The following is a 12,139-nucleotide window of genomic DNA, read 5'->3' as shown; positions in this document are numbered from 1 at the left end:
CTCTCAAGTGTTTTTTATTAGGAATGGATGTTGGATTTTATCAAATGCTTTTTCTGCATCTATTGAGATGATCATATGGTTTTTGTTAATTTGGTTATTAATATGGTCAATTATGCTAATAGTTTTCCTAATATTGAACCAGCCTTGAATTTCTGGTATAAATCCTACTTAGTCATAGTGTATTATCCTGGGGATGATTTTCTGTAATCTTTTTGCTAATATTTTATTTAAGATTTTAGCATCAATATTCATTAGGGAGATTGGTCTATAATTTTCCTTCTCTGTTTTCAACCTGTCTGGTTTAGGTATCAGTACCATGTCTGTGTCATAAAAGGAATTTGGTAGGACTCCTTCAATCCCTATTTTTTCAAATAGCTTATATAGCATCGGAGTTAATTGTTCTTTAAATGTTTGATAGAATTCACATATAAATCCATCTGGTCCTGGGGATTTTTTCTTAGGAAGTTGGTTAATTGCTTGTTCTATTTCTTTTTCTAAAATGGGACTGTTTAGTCTATTTATTTCTTCCTCTATTAATCTGGGCAAGGTATATTTTTGAAGGTATTCTTCTATTTCATTTAATTTATCAATTTATTGGCATAAAGTTGGGCAAAATAACTCCTAATTATTGCTCCACTTTCTTCTTCATTAGTGGTGAGTTCTCCCTTTTCATTTTTAAGACTAACAATTTGATTTTCCTCTTTCCTTTTCATAATCAGATTTACTAAGTGTTTGTCTATTTTGTTGCTTTTTTCATAGAACCAGCTCTTAGTTTTATTAATTAATTCAATAGTTTTTTTCTTTTTACTTTCATTTTATTGACCTCTTCTTTTAATTTTTGAATTTCAAGTTTAATATTTGATTGAGTGTTTTTAATTTGTTCCTTTTCTAACATTTTTAGTTGCAAGCCCAATTCATTGATCTTCTCTTTCTCTATTTTATGCAAGTAGGCCTCTAGAGATATCAAATTTTCCATTATTACCACTTTGGCTGCATCCCACACATTTTGGTATGATGTCTCATTATTGTCATTTTCTTGGGTTAAGCTATTAATTATGTCTTTGATTTGCTGTTTCACCCAATCATTCTTTAGTATGAGATTATTTAGTTTCCAATTACTTTTTGGTCTATTTTTCCCTGGCCTTTTTTGAATGTAATTTTTGTTGCATTGTGATCTGAGAAGGATGCATTTACTATTTCTGCCTTTCTGCATTTGAATTTGAGGTCATTATATCCTAATATATGATCACTTTTTATATAGATTTCACAAACTACTGAGAAGAATGTGTACTCCTTTCTGTCTCCATTCAGTTTTCTCCAAAGATCTATCATACATCACTTTTTCTAATATTCTATTTACTTCTTTAACTTCTTTGTTATTTGTTATGTGGTTTGATTTTATCGAATTCTCACAGTGCAAGGTCGAGATTTCCCACTATTATAGTTTTGATGTCTGTTTCTTCTTGCAACTCTCTTAACTTCTCTTTAAGGAATTTTGATGTTATACCACTTGGTGCATATATGTTTAGTATTGATATTGCTTCATTATCTTTGCTACTTTTTAGAAAGCTATAGTGCCCTTCCTTAACTCTTTTAATTAGATCACTTTTTGCTTTTGTTTCATGTGAGATCAGAATGGCTACCTCTGCTTTTTTTACTTCACCTGAAGCATAGTAAGTTCTGCTCTAGCCTTTTATCTTTACTCTGTATGTATCACTTTGCTTCGAGTGTGTTTCCTGTAAACAACATATTGTAGAATTCTGGCTTTTAATCCAGTCTCCTATCCATCTCTGCTTTGTGGGAGAGTTTACCCATTCAAATTTATGGTTAAAACTACTAATTCTGTATTTCCTATCATCTTATTATCCCCAAATTGTGCTTTTACTCTTTTCTTTTCCCCTTACCTCCTTCCCTAATATTAGACTTATAAGTATCACTTGCCTCACACAGCCCTCCTCTTTGAAGTTCCTCCCCTTTTCTTAAACCTTTTCCTTACTATTTTTGTATTCCCTTCTATTTAGCCTTCTCCTTCCCTTTTCTCTTTTCCTCTCACACTTTTCAATGAGGTGGGAGAAGTTTCTATGCAAACCAAATATGTCTAATATTTTTTCTTTGAGCCAAATCTGATGAGAGTAAGATTCACACTATATTCATTTTCCTGCCTTTATTCCCTCAGATATAATAGATTTACTTTGCCTCTTCATGAGATGTAGTTTCACTCTTTTTACCACCACTTTTCCCTTTTTCTGGTACAATTTCCTTTCCACATCTAGTTCCTTTTTTATATTATAACAATAAAACCAAATTATATATGTATTTTTATGTATACTCTTAATAGAAATACAGTTTTCAAGAATTCTTTTTACCTTTTTATTCTTCTCTTAAGTCCTATATTTGGAGGTCAAACTTTTTTGTTTAGCTCTCATTTTTTCATCAGAAATAAATGGAATTCACCTTTTCATTGAATGTACATCTTCTTCCCTGGGAGAAAGTGCTCAGTTTGGCTGGATAAGTTATTCTTGACTGCATACCAAGTTCTTTTTCCTTTTAGAATATCAGATTCCAGGCCCTTAAATCCTTTAATGTGGATGCTGCTAGTTCCTGAGTGATCCTTATTGTGGCTCCTCGTTATTTGAATTGTTTTTTTTTTTTTTTTTCCTGGCTGCTTGTAGTATTTTTGCCCTTGGTCTGATAATTCTGGAATTAAACCACAATATTTCTTGGAGTTTTGATTTGGGGATCTCTTTCAGTAGGTGATGGATGAATTTTTTCAATACCTATTTTACCTTCTTTTTCTATAACATCTGGCTAGTTCTCTTTGATGATTTCCTGAAAAATAGTATCTAGGCTCTTTTTTTTTTCATCATGATTTTCAGGGAGTCCAATAATCTTAGATTATCTCTCCTAAATCTATTTTCCAGGTCTGTTGTTTTCTCAAGTAGGTATTTAACTTTTTTTTTTTATTTTGTTTTGTTTTATTTGACTGATTCTTGGTGTCTCAAGTCTGATTTTTAATAAATTATTTTCTTCATTTATTTTTTATTTCTTTTTGTATTTGTCCAATTGAATTTTTAAATGAGTTGTTTTGTTCTATGAAATTATTTTTCCATTTTGCCAGATTATTTTTAAAGAATTATTTTCTTTTTTCCAATTCATAAATTCTGATTTCCTTGGAATTGTTTACCTTTTCCAATTCACAAATTCTGTTTTTCAGGGAGTTGATTTCTTTATCCACTCTATCTTCTAATGAGTAACATGACTTACTCTGACCCTCTTGCAAAGCTTTCCTTTATTTTCCTCATTTTTCTTCTAGCTCTCTTTTAATATCTTTTTAAAAATTTCTTCTATAGAGCCTTGTGTGATAGGTACCATATCATATCTACCTTTGGATCTAGAGACAAACTGTTTTTAATCTCCTCAGGGTTTGAAGTCTGCTCTCTTACTGTAGCAGCTATCTATAGTTAGAACCTGCTTTGACTTATTCTTCATTTTGAAAACAACAGCAACAACAAACCTATAATCTGCTTATGGGGAACAGTGGGTATTTCCAAGCTGCCTCTACAGACCACAGGAAGTAGGAGTGGGACAGCACCTACTGGCTGATTTGGGATTAGCAATTGTGCTGAAATCAGTGGCATCGGAAAGGCAGCAACTGTGGCTGGGCTAGAACCAACAACTGGTGCTGCACTTTAATCATGCAGAGTCACTCTGGGTGTTGTGTGGATCTAGCCAGGTCCCAAGACCTAGCTTTTGGGGTTATAGTCTTTACCCCCTTTGTTTATAGCTTCTCTGATGATCTACTGGCTTGCTGCTGGGCAGAGTAGCCAATACTGTGGGAAAGTTCTCTCCCCAGATTTTCCGCTGGCATAGACCACCCCACCCCCCTCAGGTCTGCTCAGCATAAACTATTTTCAGAGCTCTCACTGCCTGCCTGAAGTCTGTGCCTGACCTACCCCCATTTGTCACTGCACATGTGTAAAACAGACCTTTTCTGGAGAATTTCAAGATTATTTTTGGTTGGTAATGTGTTGTACTCCCAATATTCATGGGTTCTGACAGTCAAGCACTAATTCTGAGGCTGAATTTTGTTAAAATAGATTGAGAGTAAAGAAGAGTTTAGGAAGATGAGTGTGTCCTCTCTGCCATCTTCGCTCCATCCCCTCATCCAAAGTTTTTTATAAGACTTGCCAAAGTTAGCATCATTATTCCTTAGCTTAGTCTTGTGAAGCAGTATTATAATTCTGTAGTATTGTAACACTCCATCAGCAGTATTGCTACCAGTAGCAAAATACAATAATTTTTTTTTACAGTTTCTCAGAATGTAATTTCCAAATAAGAAAGATAATTGATCATTCTTCATATAATATTACTTCAAAGAGTAAATAATATGATTAATAAGAGAAATAGGAAATAAATACGTGCTAACAAAGAAAGATCAATGTCTCATTTTTCTAGGCATTATAATTTTTTCAACTCTTCCTTCAATAAAAAGAAGTTATTAAAGATTATCATGTCAAAATCATGTCATTTTTGCATTTATTAAACACCAAGGTGTTAAAGGATTTTAGTTAAGCTCAAATATGATACATTAAAAATATTATTACTGTTTACTATAGAAACTGTTTTGGTATTGGAGACTTATCTTGGCCTCCATGAAAAATAAACTCTAGTTCCTAAATTACTAAAATAGAATACTTTATTTTATCATTGATTCTTTAAGTTAATTCTACAGCACAGAATTCTGATACATTTATCACTCTTAATTTGAAGGGAAAAAACAATCTCACTAATAGGATGGGAGTCTTCACTAAATTGTGGTACTAATATGTACTTTGGTTAGAGGTTATGTTTGGAGTCAGGAAGACATAAGCTGAAATAACCTTAGAGACTCATTAGCTGTGGGACTCCAAGAAAATAATTTTATATCTTTCATAGAATGTGCATAACAACTTATAAACCTTAAAACACCATATAAATGAGAATTATTAATTGACTCAGAACTTGTCAGCAAACAATCATGCAGGAACATCATACATGAAAACTGAGAATCCTCTGATAGACTTCATTTCTCTCACCCATTTCTCCCTTTAACTTGCTTTTATGTATTGTCTTTTTGCATTAAATTGACAACTCCCTATGGGAAGGGGCTGTTTTTTAATTATTATTATTCTTATCCCAATCTTTAGCACAATGCATGGCACATAGTAAAAAAAAAATTGTCAAGGAAATTGAGATTAAGTGACTTGTTCACAATCACATAACTAGTAAGTGTCAAGTGTCTGAGACTAGAAGACTTAAACTCAGATCCTCTTTACTCCAGGGCTGATACTCTAGCCACTGTACCACTTAGCTATCCTCATAGTAGAAACTTATTATATATTAATTGACTATTGAATAGGTAGGACTCAAAGCTATTCAGGGTTTTTCAAATCCTGTTTACCTTTAAGGAAGTCTTGGGTATAAAAATATCATCAATGGCATTCATAACAAGAACAATGATTAGTATGCAGCATGTTTGGTTTCATCACTGTGGGGAATCTCCCTATGTGCGATTCCTCAACACAAATGCATAGCCCCAGACAATTACATGAGGTACCTAGTGGTTAACTGCCTAACCTATCACCACATAACTTTTATCTGAAGAATTTGAGCCAAGATTTTCCTGAATACAAGTCTAATATTCTGTCTACTATCTGATGCTGATAGCTTTTCCTTGCATAATGTATGGTCAGTCTTAGAATTTAGAAAGTTTGATTTCAAGTCCTGTTTCTGACCACATACTAACTATATTGACAAGAAAACAATTCCTAAATTCTTCAGTTCTCAGACAATATTCTAAATTAAAAAGTATTGTATAATCAATACAATAAGGGAATTTTCTCACTAATAAACATATTTGTACCTAATATTGATAATGAAATATAATAATTGTAATAGCAATAATAAATTATGGTAAGTATTGTTATTGCCATAATGTACATGAAATATGTATATGTGGGTATGTTTATATGTATGTATGTATATATGTAGAAAAAGACATACATGGGTGTGTGTAATCTTCTTGCCAAAATGTAATGTTCTCTGTTGAGGTTTTCTTGGGGTCTCTGGAGGCAGCCTTCGTTTCAATTCAGTAATCACCACACAAGTATAGCAGGTGTTAAAGTCCAAATAGTTTATTGTCTCCTTCCAAGTCTTATCTCCTTTCCTGTGGCCCTGTTAGCTTTCTTAGAAACCTATCTCTCTCCTTGGTTCCAAGAGCTTGAGCTCCTGCCTCCTTCTCTGCCTTCTTAATCTCTCTGAATCCAAAGGTTTGTGCTTCAGCCTCCAGCCACCACAAAGGTGGACAATGGAATAAATGAATCTGTCTCAGCCTCTGAGAGCTTCTAGTGCACTTCTCCTCTGAATCTCTGAATTTCCCTGGCTGAGGCTTCTAGCTTATGTTATACACTGAGTACAAATCAATCATTGTATCACTAGGAAACCATTATTTGTTGTAGTATTAAATCAGTGCTAAACTAGATTTAACCATTGTCTCCTCAATTCCACTTAATACCTTATTTCAAGTTCTGGCCCATAACATTTCCTTATAGGATTAAATCAATGGTACTGAACCATGTTAAATTAGATAACTATTGTCTCTATCAATTCCACTGACTTAGTACCTTGTAAAATTCCTTTGTTTCAAGTTCAAAGTTATGGCCCATAACATGTGTGTATGCATATGTATGCACATAATATTGTGGTTTGCAAATATTTTACCTGCACTGCTCCATTTGAACTTAATTAAAGTAAATGTGAAATTATATGCTAGTCATCATTGTCTCATCGCTGGAATATGTTAACAGCATTCTTATTGGTGCCCCTTTTTCAAGTCTTTCTCCAATTCATCTTCCTGTACACTTAGCTGCCAAAGTAATCTTCCTAACATATAAACATAAAAATACAACCCCTCTACCCTTTATCTCCTTAAATAAATTACACTGGTTCTCTATTACCTCCAGAATCAAATATGCAATTTTCTATTTGTCACTAACTTTCTTTCCAAATCTGATCCAAATCTGATTCCTATCTATGCAATCTTCTTATACTTTAACCCTTTGATAAACTCTAACTCGATGCCTTTTCTCTTGATGTCTCTCTAAAACTAATCTTCCTCACCTATATCCCATGGCTTACCTAAGTTTACTTCAACATTCACTTCAAAGTTAAACTTCTGTAAGAAGTCTTAATAATTCATACCCCCTCAGTCCTCCTAGTGATGGCCTTCCATTTATATTGCAAGTATATTATATGTATATCTTTATTTTTAATACTATTAGGTTATAGGCTTCAGGAAGGAAGGGACTGTATTTTTGTCTTTGTTTATATCGCCAAATTTATCATAGTTTCTGGCACATGATAATGTCTGAATAAATACTTGTTGACTGACATGAATTGATTGACACCTAAATCATGAGTTATCTTTCATTTTTACCCCACAACCTGTTGGCAAAGATTGTACAATTTTCTGCAAGATAACTGTGCTCTATTAGAATCAAGGTAACACTGTCATTTTGTTCAATATGCAAAAACATTCACTTTCTGTCTTTAATTGATTCCTTTCCATATAAAGAGTTTATTACCATATTTTACAGATATAAGAAATAATGTTTAACATTTGCTTTATACCAGGTGCATTCATCTTCAATTTTATTTATGCAGCAAACATAAAGAAATGTAATTCAGGTTTGTAATAAAGGCTCTAGGAAAAATAAATCACTAATGAAGTAACCCACAGCTGATGCCTTGTATTTTGCTTTTTTTCCTAAACATGGCAACTTCAAAAATTGTTAGGATTCTAAAATATGTTCTAAACTATGTTCAGCAAAGAAATAATCAGATATATTGCTTCATGTGAATTAATAAGCAACAATAGACTTGTGTGATCATCTATGTGCCTCCAAAAACCTCCTAGGGAAGCAGTAAGTCTAAATAGATCTTTAAAGTGCATCTTCATTAAATATATTTACATGGATTAAAAAAAAAAAGGAATTCACTTTACATAGAAGAAACAAACTCCTTTCATTATCTAATTTAGTCATTTAGAATTTTTCTGTAATGGACAGATGGATCCATTATAAGAGAAATTTCAGAAATAGAATGAACCCAAATGATTCCTAAGAAATGTTTCTGTACATTCTGCACAAGCAGAGTTGATTTAGATATAGAGAATGGATGAGAATTGTATAAACAGATTGAGGTCAATACTCATCCTTCTGATGTTTTTAATAGATAAGCATATGTAACTCTGAAAAAAGTTTTGCAGCTCAGATGGAAGTGGAAGAACTCACCTAAACTTTAATCTTGAAGAAATAAACAATTAATACCCTTGATCCCTGGGTCTTCATAAAAATCTCTCTCTCCCTTGCTCTCTTGCTTTCTCTCTTTCTCTTTCTCTCTCTCTGCTTCTCTCTGTTTTTCTCTGTCACTTCCCACATATATACACATAGTGTAATATATATATACATAAATATGTATATATATACCATGTTAAACCGCACAATAAATGTATATGAAGATACATGCACCTATACATACATATATAAATATATACATATATAAGTGTATAAATATGAACAGTATATATACATATACAAGCATAGATATATGCCTGGAAAAAATCTAAAAAAGAAAGAAAGCTTTTCAGCTTCCTGTTTTTTATTTGTATCCCCATTATTAAAGTAAATACCTGTTGACTGTGAATATGTTCTTCTTAAGAGGTCATTTGATCAATTATCGTAATGAAGAAGTTGGAAATGAAATGTGACAACAAATGTAGGTGGGTTTTTTGGTAGTACACTGACTTAAAATAATAACATAATTTAGTATATCCAATTTATCACTTTTTCTAACTTTCATCAAAATATTTAGAGTGGTGTTGAGAAATCAAAAAGTCTCCCTATTTTCAAGGTGTTGAAAACATTTTGCTTCCATTTGCAATTAGGTATTTTAACTTATATTTTAACTAAAAATATTTTAACTCTCTTGGCTACATATACATATACATTAATACACATATATGTACACAAACATGTATATGTATATACACACGCATGTATATTGATCCTCTTTTTTTTTTTTTTTTTTTTTAGCAGAAAGCTAATATTTACTCTCTACTTGCTATATCTTCAAGATAGTTGTTTTGCTTAGTTTCCAAAAGAACTTTTGGGATTTTTGCTTTGAAAACTGTTTTACCTCAAATCATTTTTCTTCTCTCTCATTGCTATGTACAATGTTTAATGAAATTATTTAAATCTATATTCCATTTAATTGTACTGCTTTGGCTATGGCATGACCAAGCTCCTTGATCTCAGCTTCATTTTTTTGTGTCCCTTAATAATCAAAACTTGTGTGGTTTGCTTCTCTTCATAAATTCGCCTTCTCATTAACTTCTTGGCCTGGTTCTTTTTTTTTTTTTTTTTTTCATGACTACTATTATTTCTTATATACATTTTTTTAATTCACTGAAAATTACAAGTTTACCAAGTATTATCTTTCCTAAAATGTAAATGTTTAACAAGATTCTCCTGACTTAGGGAATGTGGGAAAATTGGGACATTAATGTATTACATTAATATATTGCTGGTGCAATTATGAAATGATCCAACCAATCTGGAGAGCAATTTGGAGCTATGTTCAAGTTATGAAATGTTATTGTTCTATAAGAAATGATCAGCAGGATGATTTCAGAAAAGCCTGGATAGAGTTACATGAATAGATGCTAAGTAAAAGTAAGTAGAAAGAAAACATTGTACATAGCAATAAAATATTATGTGATGATGATCCTCTGATGGACATGGTTCTTCTCAACAATGAGCTTATTCATGCCAATTCAATAAACTTGTGAGAATCATCTGCCCCAGAGAGAGAACTGTGGGAACTAAGTGTGGATCACAACACAGTATTTTCACCTTTTAGTTGTTGCTTCCTTGCTTTTTTTTTTCTATTTTTCTTCCTTTTTGATCTAATTTTTCTTGTACAGCATGATAAATGTGTAAATATGTATAGAAGAATTGCACATGCTTAACATATATTGCATTATTCGCTGTCTAGGGGAGAGGGTGGAGGAAAGGAAAGGAGAAAATTTTAGAATACAAGGTTTTGCAATTGAAAATTACCTTTCTATGTATTATGAAAATAAAAAAAAAATCTATTATTAAAAAGAGAAAAAAATTCTGACTAGGCAAATTCTAGAACTATTAATTCTTCCCTTCTCTATCCTTTCTTTCCTTTCCCTTGTATGGTGAAAAATTGCATCCTTTAAAAAAAAATAAATTACATCTATCAAAATTAGCATTACCTTCAGATATGTATGAATATTATGAATATCATTTTGCAAAGACCAGAAGTCATAACAGACTGCTGAAAAGATCCATGACCCACAAAAGTATTAAGAACCCTAGCTTTGACTTACTATGAACCAGCTTTCAATCAGACTTACTATGTGAATTTTGTTAATCAAGAGAGAAACAAGGCAAACAAAATAAAACCCTTTCTTCTAAAGGAGATTATTGTCCACCAAAAAGAAACAATATCTCAAAGTACAAAAAAGTAATCTTGGGGGAGTGAGAGAATGAATATGTGTATCAAGAAAGGTGTTGGTTGGGTTACAGTTGCAAGGTAAACATCGAATAAATGTACATATTCTAAGAAGGTAAGGGACTGCCTTTCAGCTACAGAAAATAGGCACTGAAGGATTGATAGATTTTGTTTTGATGTATGTATCATTTAGAAATACACTAATTCCTCTTACCACCACCATATGATGTGACCTTTGTAGGGGCTGGATCATCTCATGGAGTACAACTGACAGAACAAATAATTTTCTGCTCTTTTCATATTAAAAGATCATTCATCTGGGACCAAAGTTGGCCAAAGTCTTTGACCAGAAATATGTTGTTTTCAGGGGCAGCTAGATAGCATAGTGGAGAGAATACTAGGTTGTGAATCAGGCAGTTATGAGTTCAGTGCTGGGCAAACCATTTAACCCTGTTTTTCTCAGTTTTCTCATCTATAAAATGAGCTGGAAAAAGAAATGGCAAGCCACTCCAGTGTCTTTGCCATGTAACCCTCAAATGAGTTCATGAAAATCAATAAGACTGAACAAGAATAACAAGTTATGTTTTATTATTGTCTTTATTCATTCATTCTTATAGTCATTTTTTTTCATTATCTATCTATCTGGTTGTTTATTATTGTAGTAATTTGTACTTTTATCCTTTATGTTCTCAGGGGAATCTTATCCATTCTCAATGACAAGTCAATTTTTCAGAAACATAGCTGATTACAGATTTAGGAGAACCAATGACATTTAAAACAACAAACAAATAAAGCACTTTTCAAATCTTAAAATGCTAATAATAAAATTAACTATAAGTTCTAACTATAAATTCCAGCTCCCATTCTTACTGATAAATAGATCCTAGACAATGACTAATTATAGTTTTTGTAGTCCTTATCATACTCTCACTGTAAAGATGGATCCCAGAATGTCAGACAAGCTATAAGCTATATATTTTTTTCAGAGATGTAAGAATGCAATTTTAAAAAGAACACATAAGTTGAAATTCCCTTCCAGAATATTTTTCTACAAATTGACCATTAAACATAGTATCTTTCTCATATAAATTCAATTTATTTGAATGTTTTACTTTTTTTTGATAAACATTGTTTTTCTTTCTTTTCTACTTCTTCTCTTGCTATAAGGAAAAGAACAAAGAAAACCTTTGTAGTCATTATTCAAAATCAATTAAAAAACATCCCATGTTGGCCACGTCAAACATTATGTGTCTCATTGTACATATTTAATCAATAACTTTTTTTGTCAGGAAGTAGATAGCATTCTTCATTATTGGTCTTCTGGAGTCATGATTGGTCATTGCATCAATCAGATTTCTTAAGTATTTCAAAGCTGTTTATCTTTACAATGTTGTTATGGCATTAATTTGTTTCATTAGATAAATGCTTATTGATTAGTCAATTGATATAATTATTAAGAATCTAGGGTTATCATCTTCAAATGCCTAACTAATTAAGGAGATGGTCAATTTTTTAGAGGCATAAAGACAAACCTGGTAGATGAAGAGGAAACAAAGGTAAA

Source organism: Sarcophilus harrisii, chromosome 1, assembly GCF_902635505.1.
Source record: "Sarcophilus harrisii chromosome 1, mSarHar1.11, whole genome shotgun sequence".
Lineage (NCBI taxonomy): Eukaryota > Metazoa > Chordata > Mammalia > Dasyuromorphia > Dasyuridae > Sarcophilus > Sarcophilus harrisii.
The sequence above is the reverse complement of the archived record's forward strand: the minus strand, read 5'-3'. Positions refer to the sequence as shown.